This window comes from Emydura macquarii, unplaced genomic scaffold (assembly GCF_026122565.2).
Source record: "Emydura macquarii macquarii isolate MOO-44397 ecotype Brisbane River unplaced genomic scaffold, CSIRO-AGI_Emac_v2 contig_1230, whole genome shotgun sequence".
Lineage (NCBI taxonomy): Eukaryota > Metazoa > Chordata > Testudines > Chelidae > Emydura > Emydura macquarii.
Window position 1 is genome coordinate 12,189,387 of NW_027131367.1, and position 13,748 is coordinate 12,203,134.

The 13,748-nt window shown below is 52.0% G+C and overlaps 1 pseudogene; it reads right to left on the reverse strand.

Annotated features, from left to right (window-relative positions):
* Window positions 1-183: 183 nt before the first annotated feature.
* Window positions 184-11,762, reverse strand: LOC137152872 (CMRF35-like molecule 6; annotated as a pseudogene).
* Window positions 11,763-13,748: the final 1,986 nt, after the last annotated feature.

Consider the following 13,748-nt stretch of genomic DNA (forward strand, 5'->3'; position numbering starts at 1 on the left):
TAGGAGCGTGTGGGAGCTCCTGCTCAATGGAGTGGTCATCATTTCATCTTTAAAACCTTCACCTTCTTTAAAAACCTATAACACGAGCAGTGTTCTGCTTTCTTCTCTGAGAAGCAGCTTCCGAGGGACCTCACTGCTCTTCTTCAGGAACAGGAGGGAAGTGAGGCTAACACCACCCCTGAGAGGTAGGGAAGTGTTCTCTCCAGTTTTTCATGATGGGAACTGAAGCCCAGAAAAGTCACCTTTGCCCCAGGTGACAGACAGCCCTAGCCCCCATATCTCTTGATTCCCAGTGCTGGGCTTTATCCACACCCCCATGGCTAGATCGCCAGTGCAACATCGGGTTGACATTGGTGCTTAATGATTGCAAATTAGTGTAAGCTGGAGCCTCTGCAGGCATTTCCGAAAGTCTGGCCGGCGAGGGGCTCTTGACATACACCGCTGTACACAGCGCTTAGGTCTCTGTAACTTGTGTCGCTCAGGGGGTGTCTTTTTTTTCACACCCCTGAGCAACGTAAGGTAGATCAACTGAAGCAGTGCCCACGGTGTTGTTTCCCCACCCTCGCCTCCCTGCGTTCCTGTTCCCCTCCAGCCACGGAGCTGTCTCGTCATCCTGAGCTTCTGATCCCAGAACCAAGCTCCTTCACACCAAGTGAATTTTATGAGCAGGGATTTGGCTTCAGAGCAGAGAGATGCCACTGCGAGGACCAAAGGAATCCTCCAGCCTGTCGGGAAACTGAGCCGCCAAGACTTTGTGCTGTTTCAAGCTGACGTAAAGGAAAAGAGAAGCACTTTGCATTTATTAGCTGTTGAAGACAGTCGTGCTGGGAGTGGGATCTGACCACCACATCTTGGTGCTGGCAGATTGGTCAGGAGAAGCAGGGCAGAGGGAATGCCAGTCTGGAAGCTTTCACGGGGCAGTAGGAAAATAAGGACAAGCTGCTAAACATCCCTTGAGTAGGGAAGGCTTCAGCCAGTCACTTTTCCCCCGTACTTTGCTTGAGGACAAAGAGTGGGGGGCTGAGTGTGATCAGGCACATGTTGATGTGCTGCTGAACTGTGGCTGAGCAGTCCTCTGGGCTGGCCTGGACCGCTTCTCTCCATCCTGAGACCTGAAATAAAGACACCATGAATCAGAGAGAAGAAACAGCAAGAAGAGCAGACGGAGTAACTTGGAGCAGCTCCAGGCAGAGGAAGAGAACCTTGCAAACCACAGCTGATTTCTCCAAGAGACCCCGGCTTTAATTCTGTTGTACTTTGCTGCAGGGTTCATGGGCTGCTACCGCTAAAAGGGGCTGGTGATTGTTATGGAAGAGGAAGAGGGAAGGATTTGCCCCTGGACTGGAGCAGGTTCTCTTTCTGAACAGGTCCTTCCAGGCCTGGAAGTGAGGGATTCGCAGAGTGCTGGATTACACGCTCCAGCTGCAGTGTGCTGTCACCGGGTTTTCTTCCTACCTGACTCGGATGTTTTCGTACTTGGGCTCAGGATTGGCTGAGTTGGGTGGGTGCTGCTCATTCATACAGACTGCCGGCTGACCTGTGGCTGCAGAGTCTGAGGTAATGGAGGGAAGAGTGTGCCCAAGGACCTGAAACAGACACGGGTGGTGCTCAGAGCAAACAGGAAACTCTAAGGACCCATCTTACCAAAATGCCACATTGAGGAGCTCCAGGAAGTGGCTCCTTCTCTGTATTGCCATAAGCTGCAGCCATGTTAAAAATGGCGCCTTTGGTACAGGAGTCAAAACAACGATCTCTCCCGCTCCAAACCGGTCAATCAGCAGGGCTGGGAATTTCCTGCTAAAAGCACAAGTCTCTGTGATGTGAGTGTGATGGTGCCAACTGCCAGATGGCACCGGGGGTGCACGGGGTTTTACGGGGATCCCCTAGCTGGGATAAATGCATAGTAGTTCACTGACGGCTGGCATGTGAGTTCTCTACCAAGAGCCAGCTGACCGCTGATCATCATAATCCTCACGAAATGTACGCGTGGATAATATTTAAGGAGTTATGTAGCTATACAAAAACGATGTTCTTAGGGCGTTAAGGCAGGTCACCAGCAAGTGACACACTTACTTTGGAGATATTCCTGCAGGCAGGAGGTAAGACACATTTCCCTGTCTGTGCATTTGGATACCGTGTGTTGACACTGGACATTTAGTGATCAGTGTGAATACCAGTGAGACACGGTACGCCCGATTTGCAGATCAATCAGGTTTAAGGTACAAGGTTTTCTCTAGATATACTAGTTGAAAACAAAGCCTAAAATGAACTACAATATCTCATACTCACTAAGCCTGGAGAGCTAAGCAGTCACGCAGAAGTCTGTATACAGAAACAGCTTTCTGCAGGGGCCTCTGGTCGGACCGGCAGACCTCCCGCGGAGTCAGGTGTTGATGCAGTCCACCCCTTTGTCTAAGTAGTGACTTCTTATACCCTTCCATAAACAGCTTTCACCTAATTACCTCTCTACTCATTATCGCATATGCTAATTACCTGCATTGGGTTTTCACCCTTGCCTACATTCCATTCTCACCATGATAATTGGGGTCATCAAAACAAGACCCGGTGATAGGAGGGGCAATATAAAAATATGCCCCTTGGCAATGAAAAAGTGTACCCCCAGATGTTCACGGATAACTTCTGGTTCCCATCACCATTATCTATGTGCAGCTGCAAGCAGCTATGTTGGGTTTTTTGTCTTATGTGCCATGGTATGCAGAAAATGAGACATCTGCAAAGTTACTCAAGAGTCTTGTTCAGCTCTGCCAACCAGAAGATGTCATGCTACAGGGGTCGGACTAGCCAAGCAAGCAACTGAAGCTATGCTAGGCCTGTAGGACGTGGTCAGGCAACTCAAATTGCACTGGACCCCCCAACACTGTGTATGGTCTGCCTCACAATGTGTGCCTATTTGCACCCTGGGCCAGGGCAGACTGAGTGGTTGTGAAATCTACAGGACTAAACAAACAGCTGGGTGGGGGGAGTGTCCTGTTTAGGAATAAAGACAAAGAATTGTATCTTGGAGCACAAAGTAACACATGGGGGCCTTCACTTGGGACCCCTGACAGCGTGCTTGTCTCGTGAAAGGGGGTTCACAGCCAACCTGGCCGTAAAGCACTGCACTGATCTGGGGGGAGCAGTCTGCTACAAGACAGGAGTAGCTTGTTAATTATGTCCAGGCTCTAGAAGGCCATGGTACGATTTTGTTTTATATGTAACCATTTGTTTCCAAACCCTCCGCTTGCTGGTACTTGAATCTCTCTGGTTTTGAACCAGGGACTGGGCATTCCAGGGAGACGCGTAGAAGGGTCGGGGGTGTATATCGCTAACCTGTAGAGTAATGGCAAGGCCTGCAGGGCCTAGAGGGCAGGGCTTGTGTCACCTGTGGCCGGTGGAGTTGGGGAGCTGGCCCATGACAGGCCAGACGGGGCAGAGCTTCCTCATGCTAAGGGCAGGTGGTAGTGAGGTGCCTTGCAACCCTGGATGCCGTAGGGAAGAGTCACGCTGAGGTACAATAGTAACTCTCTTCGCTGATAGCAGTAGTAGGTGCTTAACTTCTTGTGTGCACCAGCCACTAGAGGGAGACAGACGTCTTCTGTCCTAGTGTAGAGTGACTCCAGCAGCCTATGGCCTTACATGCAGGATGGCTTTTAGTAGCACTGAGTGACTGGTGTTGGTGTGTTGCCTTTTCAGGAGTTCAGCAGTATGCCCAGGAGCCTCCCTTACCGGATTACAGAGACGGGCGTTCCGATCCCTCTGGCCTGGTGAGCCTCCAAGGTCTGAAAGAATCAGAAACAGGAAACGTATCAAAGTGGTGTCCAGCTATTTTTATTGCTAGCGAGGCTCTTCTAAGGCTCTTGTCACAGCAGTATCCTGCACCCTAGATGCAATGGAAGGGAAGCGAAGCTTTCCTAGGCCTGTGTCACTGCAATCTCCATCTGGGAGCTTTTGACAATGAATTTGTCACTCGTATACATGTGTATACACACACCTCACATGGAGTCAACCAGAGCTCGGCTGTGGGAGCGAGGAGTCCGTTCTGGCTCAGCTCAGAGCCAGCAAAAGGAATCTGGACGTTTATGGGAAGATATCCCGGGGCATGCTGGAGAAGGGACACCGGAGGGACGCTCAGCAGTGCCGTGTGAAGATCAAGGAGCTGCGCCAGTCGTATCAGAAAGCCAGGGAAGCTAACAGCCGCTCTGGCTCCTTGCCCAAAAAATGCAGGTTCTGTGATGAGGTGCACGCAATTCTTGGTGGTGATCCCACCACAGTGCCTCCCCGCAGCATTGATACCTCCACTAGGTCACAGTCCATGATCAACAATGAGGACTCCATGGATGAGGAGGAGGAGGAAGCTGAGGAAAGCAGGGTGCAGGAGAGCGGGGTGTCTGTTCTCCCGAAAGTCAGGACTTATTCGTGACCCTCGAGCAGTCCAGCAGCACACAGACAGCACAAATGATCCTGGGGAAGGCACATCTGGTGAGTTTTCTTTCTTATTAGCGTTTCTGTCCTTGAACATTGGTTGGGGGCATGAAGGGGGTCTCAGGCGTTTCAGTGACTGTACTGGGTGGTTAGCCAGGGATCAGTTTTTTTTAATATGATGAGAAATGCTACTTTTATCATCAGTTGATATCTCATGGGAAATGTACTGTATGTAATCTGTTATCCCTAGAAAAAGTTTTCAGGGGAGGGCTGTCTTGTTCCTCCCTCCACGATAGGATTCTTCTCTGCAATCAAGGTAGCCAGCATCATGGCTTCATGTGTTTTAAGCATAGCCTCCCCCCTCACCACGCTGTCCACACTTCCTCTTTGTAAGGGTTTCAAATACCAGCAGAGAGAGAGTCATGTGCTACATTGTATCAAGGGAATCATTTGCAACATTTTAAATGGAAACACTGTGTATATTGCTTCACTGTAATCATTGGCTACATTTTTTCAGGGGATCATTATCTACATTGTTACATTTGTTTCATTTTCTCCACTCTGCTAACCCTGGCTACCTTGTTACCTTTCTTTCATTCTGTAGACACCTTGGCACTGGACCCACCCTTAAGAAATGCTGCAGACAGACTGCCTCAGATTAGGAAGAGGGGGGGGGGGAAAGCAGAGAGGACATGTTTGTGGAGCTCATGAACGCCTGAGCAGCTGCAGAGACAGAGCACGGAGCGTGGAGGCTGACCTTGTCACAGGACATGAACATGGACAGGGAGAGTCCCCGAAAAATGACGGAGGAAATAAACACATACAGAGATTTTTTTCCTCCCGTTTAACTAAATGATTTCTTGACCCAGTTTTAAGTTAAACTGGTGCAATTTTCTCATGCAGCAACGGCCACGGCGTTGGTTCGGTTCTCTTTGCAGCGATTACACTCCGTCTAAATCAGATTATGGAGGCAAAGGCTTGGCCAGCGGTTTCCCTGTTGTTAGTATCCACAGAACCTGGCAGGCCCAGCTGCAGTTAATTGGCAGTCACAGAGCTACCCGAACCCGAGGCCGCACGGGGTGTCTGCAGTAGATGGAGCGTTCGGGAGGCAGTGCTGGGAATCGGGCCAGGCCAGAGGAGGGGTGCTGGTGCAGCAGGAGCAGCGGGTGAAATCAGGTAATCGAGGGGCATTTCTTTCTATGTTGCTTTTGATGGGTCTTCCTGACCCTTTTATTTCCACAACTGAATTCTACTTGGTCAAAAACAACTGGGTTGTTCCCTTTTTACCAAGCCAAATCCTCTGTCTAGCCTGAGGTAGGCACCTGCTCTGACACTGTGGTTGGAGCTGGGTGTGCGGCACGGAGTAAGTGACTAAGTGTGTGGGGTGAATGCAGAGTGTGTCTGTCTCTTGGTGGTGTTCTGGTGACCGGGACAGTGTGGTCCTTAGGAAGGAATCTGAATAGTTCGGCTCCACCATCTGGAGAACGAAGCGACCCATACGAGCAAAGCTGAGCAGAGAATTTTTACCTTTGCTCCTCCGCTGTGGCCCTCTTCTGAACTTCACAGCCAGGAACAAAATCAGAAGTCGAACCAGCAGGAGGGACGGTTTCAGGACGTAGAGGATGAGGGTCGGTATACTAGGAGAAGGAGAGAAGAAGGTTTGTTTCTACCCTCACACTTTGATAAGTAAATATTAGACATATATCTTGTTCCCATCTCAAGTTGTTTGACAGGGGTGGGTAAGTATTAGCCAACCCCCACGTGTTTTTACAGGTGGGAAACTGAGGCACAAGTACGGTGATTTGCTTCAACATTGCACATCGAGTCAGTTGCAGAGCTGGGGCCAAGTCCTAGCTTTCCTGGTGGATTTCAGCATCAAACGGAGTAAACAGAAACCCTTCTGCAAAGGAAAACGTGGCGATTTAACTAGCGGTCCGAGCTTTCCTCTCTGCACAGCTGGCTCTAAACGTGATCTAGGGGCTAGGTCTTTAAAGGTGTTTAGGTGCCTAACCCTCACTGACTTCGAAGAGAGCTAAAAGCACCTTAATACATCTGAGGATCGAGGCTCAGGTGACCAGTGGCACACGTTTGCTGGCCTCAGCATAGTACCTAACAAATGTATGACCTGCAGAGTGCCATGGCAGTGGGCATGACTGTAGTGACCCTACCAGCGCCACTGTAGTGAGCATTTTAAAATGCCAACTCTTGTTATTGATTACATTGAATTAATGAAACAATCGGGTTAAAACTGTCAGGCTATTTTCAGCTAAGCAAGGGTAATTCCTCCCCCCCCCCCTTCTGTTTAGGGATGGGAGTGCTATCTAGTGGTTAGAGCACTGGAACCAGCTTCAGGAGAGCTGGGTTCTATTCCGGGCTCTGCCACTGGCCTGTTGGGTAATCATGGGCAAGTAACAGCGCCTCTTGTGCCTCAGTTTCCCCATCTATAAAATGGCGTTATGATACTGATCTCCTTCGTAAAGCGCTTGGAGATCTGTGGATGTAGATGTTGTTCTATTAGAGACTTACACTGCAACTTTTGCCATGAAATTCTGGCTTTTCTGATTAAAAAAATTAGTCACACAGCCACACAGAATTTAATGTCACACACACCCCAGCACAAGAAGGTTTTAAACTGCTTCCGTCCAAGTATGAAGGAAACAATGAACAGTAACGGTGAGATGAAAATAAATCAGATTTTCTGTCAGGTGATTTCTGCCTCCTTCTTCCCAAAGGGCGGGCCTTGCCCTCTGGAAGTGAGACGTGCTACTGACACGTACATCTCCCAGCCTGCCTGGAAAGCCCAGTCCTGCAGGTCAGACCTGAGGGGCTATGCAGTGCTCGCACTTTAAAATTCCCCCATTTCAGGCTGGAAGAGTGGGGAATGTGCGGTGGGTGTTTTGTGCTTTATTTTTGTTTGCAAGTGTGTGCTTCACGCAGGAGCTCCCTCCAATGCAGTGGAATTCACCTTCCAGGGCAGGAAGTAGTTCGCAGGGCAGGAAGGATGAACAGCAGCAGGACTGTCTGGCTCTGGCTTGGGTGATAAATGCCCCTCTCTCACCTTGAAAAGGATGTTTAGCTACGTTTAGGTCAATGCATTCGTGAATGCCTCTGTTGTGCGAAGACCTGTGAGTTCAAGGAACTCTGGTAAGGCTCAGGGCTGGCTTTCGGCAGAGACTAGATGACTGGTTCTAGACTCCTGCATGCTGTGTCACTTGGAAAGCCTTGGCAGGGATGCAGCCCTGACTTCAGAGGGCGGTGTAGAAACCCTGGACCTGCCACAGAGCTTGGTGAAAGGAGACCTTCCGATGCCTCTGGCGGGAGCTCAGGGACTCACCCGGCAGGAGCATCGCTGCTGTTAAAGAGCGGGGTGGATTCAGGAACAGGCCATGTGCGGGCAGCAACTCTTGGATTCTTTTCTGGCGTTGGTGGTGATGATGAGATGAGAAGAGCTGCAAATAAAAGTGGACAGAGCTGTGTTACCAGCCCTTGGTTATTGAGTCCCTGTCTGAGCCAGCGACTGCCGTCATGTTGGCTGCGCTGTGAGATCTGTGTGCCAGCTAGGCCACTGCCAGCGGAGAGATGTGGTGCGCTTTCGTTTTAACACAGCAGCTGCCGATCTGTATCCTACCTTAAAAAAAGATAGGGGAAGCTGGAGAATAAAGATCGGACAAGGTACGGAGACAGTGTCTGTGCTTGTTCCATTTCAGGTAATAGAGTTCAAAGCAGAATTTTATCTTCCGCAGAGTGAAGTTTCAAAGCTGCGTTAAGTCAATATTGGTTGTAAACTTTGGAAAGAACCACAACGTTTTGTTCAGTTACCAACAACCTCCGTCCCGGGGATTCGTAACCCTGAGGATCTACTGTACCTCGGAGGACAATGAAAAGTACATCTACGTATCAGGCAAACCACGCACCATCCAGCTTCATGAGGGGCTGGCGGGGAGCCAGCAACCGTGAGTGTGGGTGGAGGTTACACCCCAGGAAGCCTTCCTGCCTCTGGAAACAGAGACTACAGACTTCCGAAATATAAACAGAAAGTGAATTTGGCATCCATCACTCGTGGGACACAAGAGGCCGGAGCTCTGGAAAACAGATGAAGGTGGATCCTTCAGCCCAGGGGGTTGGTATCTCTCTAGGTGAGAAACCTGCTTAGACAAGGACTGGAACGTGCTGACATTAAGGTTCAGTCACTACGAAGTTCGTTTGTTTTGTTTTCCTTGTAACCATCTGTCTGCTCTGTTGTTCTTACTCCGGCACCGAAATATCTGTTCTTGGTCAAGAGAGTGACTCTTGTTTGATCACAAAACCTTCTCCGGGCTGGCTATTAAACGGAGGGGGGGGGGGGTCCTTAGCCGAGCTCACTGGCTGCAGACAGGAAATGCCACAACTTTTCTGTGAGAGTCCGGTGAGGGACTGGCTGCTGCAGAAGGACGTCTCTGGGAACCGGGGCAATTGCGGCTCCCCGATTGCTACTTGCGAGGCAAGATTTGGCCGGGAAGACGCCGGAGGAGTTTGCTGGCCAGGGAGACAAGCTGGTGTGTCGGGCGCTGACTCCTAGTTTAGCGGCAGCCACGCTCACTGGTGCTGAGGTGCGGGGTAACGCGCTGGTTCCTGGTGCTGCACGACCAGAGCAAGACACAGCAGCGGCCGCAGGATGAAAGAAGCGAAGGAACAGGATCCAGGGGGCGAAACTGCCAGAAACTACAGCGTGTTAGAAAATATTTGTAAACTGGGTCTGCTGTTCGCTCCTGCCCCTTTAGCAGGTTTAAATGCAATGCGGAGTCTCTGCGTCCAGACGCGGAATCAGGGCATGGATGGAGCAGAGAGCTCCGTGCCGGCCAGAGACATTGGTGACTGGTTTCTCTGCTACCTGCTAGTAACCAGCGCTGCCTGGCCACGCTCGTGCTGGGGGCACTGTCTGCAGGGGAGGCGCTGAGCTGGCGGTGTCACGGCTCACACGTCCGTCCGTGTAGGTGTCGGGCCTGGAGCTGGACCCCACGGACAGGAATTCCTTAGGAGATTATTGCATCGGGGTTAAGTGCAGGGCCTGTCTCTAGATAATGTATATTCTCCCTGAATGGCGGGTATAAAGCTGGGCCGGTCCCCACAAGCCACCAGCCCTCGCCTGACACTGCCGGTCTTTTATTCACCTGCAACTTCCCCATCCCTGTCGGCAGCGACACAGACGCCCGGACCCCCCCGCTGCCCGCTCCCGCCTCTCCCGGTGCGCTACCGGCCTGTGTCGCTCTGGCGGGTTCCCAGGAGCACTAACAGCCGCCCCCGCCCCCCCCCCGGAAATCAAGGCAGCTTCTTCCATCGAGCTTCCCCCTCCGCCCCGAGCCAGGGGCTGAGCCCAGGGAGCAAACACGTGGCAGCTGGTGCCGGGCGAGGGAGGGAGGCGCAGCACCCAGGAGAACAGCCCTGGGGGAAAGCAGGGCCCCTCCCCCTCCGCACCCGGCATTGCCGGGTAAATACCCGGGGCCTTGTCACAGGTGCTGCCGCGCAGCCTGGGGCGGGGAACGCAGCGTGTGACGGGACTGGCCGGGCCGGGCCAAAACTGGCCCTGGATCGAGAAGTGCCTTTTCTAGGCCGCGCCTTGATTAACCCCCTGGGCCCCGCACAGCCCCCCATCCAGCGCTGCAGCCCCTGAGCGGCCAGAGTCTGTGCGGGCAGCGCCGGGCACCGGCTGCCGGGCTGTGCCTGAACTGCTGCACCCGGAGTTAGCGCTCGGAGCAGCGCAGGGATGTACCTGGGCTGACGGTGACTTCCACGTGGTGCTTGAGATCAAACCACGCAGTCCTCGCTATCCCGCACTGGTAAGTGCCGGCGTCTGCCGGGGTCAGGTTCTCCACGGTCACAGTGAACGAGCTCAGCCTGTGATTGTCTCGGAGCGAGACACGGCCCCGCTTCACCTCGGCCTCTGTCCCGCTGCTCTCAGCGATGTGGGACCCATCCAAACAGGCGAACACCGGCCTGCCCGGCACCAGTACTTCGGAGAACCCTCATAGCCTTCGTCATAGGAGCAGCGCACAGCCACCGACCCGCCCGCGGGGCCACGCACTGTCCCGGGGCCCGTCAGCGCCCAGCAGCCTGCGGGAGACAGACAGACAGACAGACACGGGGCCTTCGAAACCAACAGAAAATGGCTCGTGCCAGTGGCGAATGGGGGAGGGGGACACAGCCCGGCAGCTCCCTCCCCCCAATTCGGGGGGTGAGGCTGCCTACGAGCGTAGAGGGTAAGTGCGGCGGAGCCGAGCCTGCATTTACGACTGCCCCCCCAAAGCCTCACGCCTCCCCCCGCAGGTGCAGGTCCCCCCTCTCCGGGGCAGCTGGGGCCGGTGCCGGGATCCCTCCTGCCCTGCGCGGGTGGACGCAGATGCAGGCTTGGTCTCGGACCCAGAGACCCGCGGTAGGTCACTGCCCTGTGCCCCGGGGAATGTTGCGCTGACATCTGAGCATTTGCCTGCCCAGAGCAGGAGGCCGGGATGTGCTGAGAGACGCAGGGACCCAACTCACGGCCTGCTGGGCAACAAAACCCCAAACAGACAATCACTGCCGTCCCCAGCCCACAGCGAGAGAGCAGCTCCCCCTTCACATGCCCTGCCGAGCAGTGCCAAGGTGTGACACTGGGCAAGCGGGATCCCTGTTCCCTTCCTTCGTGCTGGTTCCAGCCTCAGGATCTCCAGGAAAGAGACACACACCAGTGGAGTTTCCCCAACCCCAATTACTGAGCCAGGGAGAAGTATCCTCCCTGCAAGGAAGCGCAGATGGTGGGTGACTCTGAGGAATAACCACAGCAGAAAATGTGTTTGCCAGTTACCAGGTGCTGCTGCAGATCTGGACCCCCTGTAACTGCTGCTGATGGAGCATCACAGGAAAAATGTGGGAGCAAACTCTACATAGCCAGAGAGAGAGAGAGAGAGAGAGACCGTGGGACAGTCGCATTGTCCCCTTCTGGGCTGGGAAGTTTTTGGTAACTTACAAATGTAAAGCACCAACCTGCAGTAGTTTTACCAACAGCTGATTTCTGCAGAATAGCTCCTAGTGAATGAGCAGCTACATCAAAGGTAAGGAGCAGCATAAATAACACAGAGTCCACCAGAGAGGCAGGTTGAAAAGTCTCTAGGAGCAGAGCACTGAGGCTCCTGCAGGTTTATTGGAAGCCTCAAGGACCATTCCTGGAATCCCTTCTTAGCAGCCGCACTCTGCTAACACACACGGATGTGGGTGTGCGAAGGGCCCGAGGAGGGAGAACACTGGCTGTTTCTGCTGCTGCGTACAGAGCTCGTTGCCTTCTTACCTGGGATAAGCATCCAACTCAGAACCGGGAAAATCCTCATTGTTCTGCCTCTCCCCACAGGCTGGTCGGACGTTGATTCCAGGTAAGTCTCTCTCCAGGAAAATCCTCTGTCTGTGTTACTAGGAGGCACCAGGTCTGGGTTTCTGCTGATGGAGTTTGGAATGAAACTCAGGCTCTGTAACTAGTTCTTCATTGCAAGGGTTCCTCCTACCTGCGCAACCTCACTGCCCTCGGAGAAGGCTAAGGGGGAAGTGGCTGGTGTCTGTCTCAGTACCTGGTGGTTTGGTTGCTGTGGTTGGGGTGTTCTCTTTTGTGTTGTGATACTCACACCATGAGCAGGACCTGTTACAGGGTCTGGTAGCAAACGGAAGCAGCAGTTGCAAGGAGTTCCTGAAATTTCAGTGGATTTCCACCATCAAACCCTTCTTTTGAAGCACACAAATATCCCAGCCTCCTCTTACTTGGCAGATCTGCCCTGGGCAGTGTGTAGATCAACTCCCCGCTGCCCAGTGACCCAACCTAGCCTTACAGACAATGGACTCCATCAGCAATGCCAGCAGCAGAAAATGAACCCATCCAGGGCACCACATGCTCTTAAGGTTTCCACTTTGTTCTTCGATCTGGTTGAGGTTGTTAGTGTGGAAAGCTTTCCTACTGATCAGGGTCTAGTTGAAACTGAATCTTTGTGGGGAACTTCCAGTGAAACGTGTTTGTTTTCCTGCAGGCGAATTTGAAATGAAAGTTTTCAGTTTGAACCAATGTTGCAAAATGAAATGAAAATGTTAGTTTTGTTTTGTCTTGGATTTTGCTTCCTTTAGGTTTTTTGGGGGGAAAAATGAAGTGAAACAGTAAAATGTTAATTCAAAATGACAATTCTTGTTTTTAATCAATTCAAAATGTTAGGGAAAATCTGAAATTTTCATCTAAATTTTTTAACCAACTTTTTTTTTGTTTCTTTTCTTTTCTTTCTTTCTTTTTTTTTTTTTTTTTTTTTTTTTTTTTTTTTTTTAAATTTCTCATGGTGTAAAACGTCTGTTTTCTGACCAGCTCCTCTTTGTCCTACACCAACTGTCGTGTGTTGTCCCTGTTTAGATTGGAAACACTTCGGAGCAGGGACAGTCTCTCCTTCTGTATTTGTACAATCCCCAGGACAAGCAGGCCGGGATCTCTATTGGGTCGTCTCGGTGCTGCGGGGCTAGAAATCAGTAGCAAGAAAAACGGCAGCGAAGGTTGCACCCCAGCACACTCCGCCCAGCCCAAACCCCCAACACATGGAAATCGAAAGTCAGGTGCAGAGACTTGAGCGTCCCTTTCCACCTTCATCGTGCCTGCATGTCTGTGAGTAACGCACTGCAGCCCTTATGGTGTTCACTTCCACTGCTAACAACCAAACACAATCCGTACCCGAGTTCATCCAAGATGCAGCCTAATGCAAAGCGTTACTAGTGACCTGACATGCGTCCGTACCAAGAGTGCAGCACCTCTGACTGTCACACTGCCCGTGCACTGGGCAAATTACTAGTGCCTTAGCACAGCGAGGTGCCGGGTGAGGATTTGTGTTTGGAGATAGTGATTGGGGCTTGTCTACAATTGAAACGCTGTTGCAGCCCAGGGACACCGGGACAGCTGTGCCACGGGAGCTCTTCCGTGTAGACTCTCTCTCACCAGTGGTAGCGGTTCTGCTGTTGACGTGGGAAATCCACCTCCCCGAGAGGCATCGGAGAGAATTGTGGATGTGGGTTTTTCACACCCCGGAGGTAGTTAAGGTGACTTAATGCTCTAGTGTGGACCAGCCCTGGTTCAGTCTCTTCAGAATATGGTGCAGTGGAGCTGGCTGGGGTTTGTGTTCGAGACCTGAGTTCTGGGCCTGCTCTGACTGTCTATGAGCTCTCTGCTAACTTGTTAACAAATGACAGCAGGGAGTATTTAGCAGCTCTTCCCTGACTGTCCCCTAGGTTGGAGTTCCTGACCTTAGCCGGTAACTAGGATAGCAAATGTCATGGGCATTCAACCAGCAGTTAGAAGA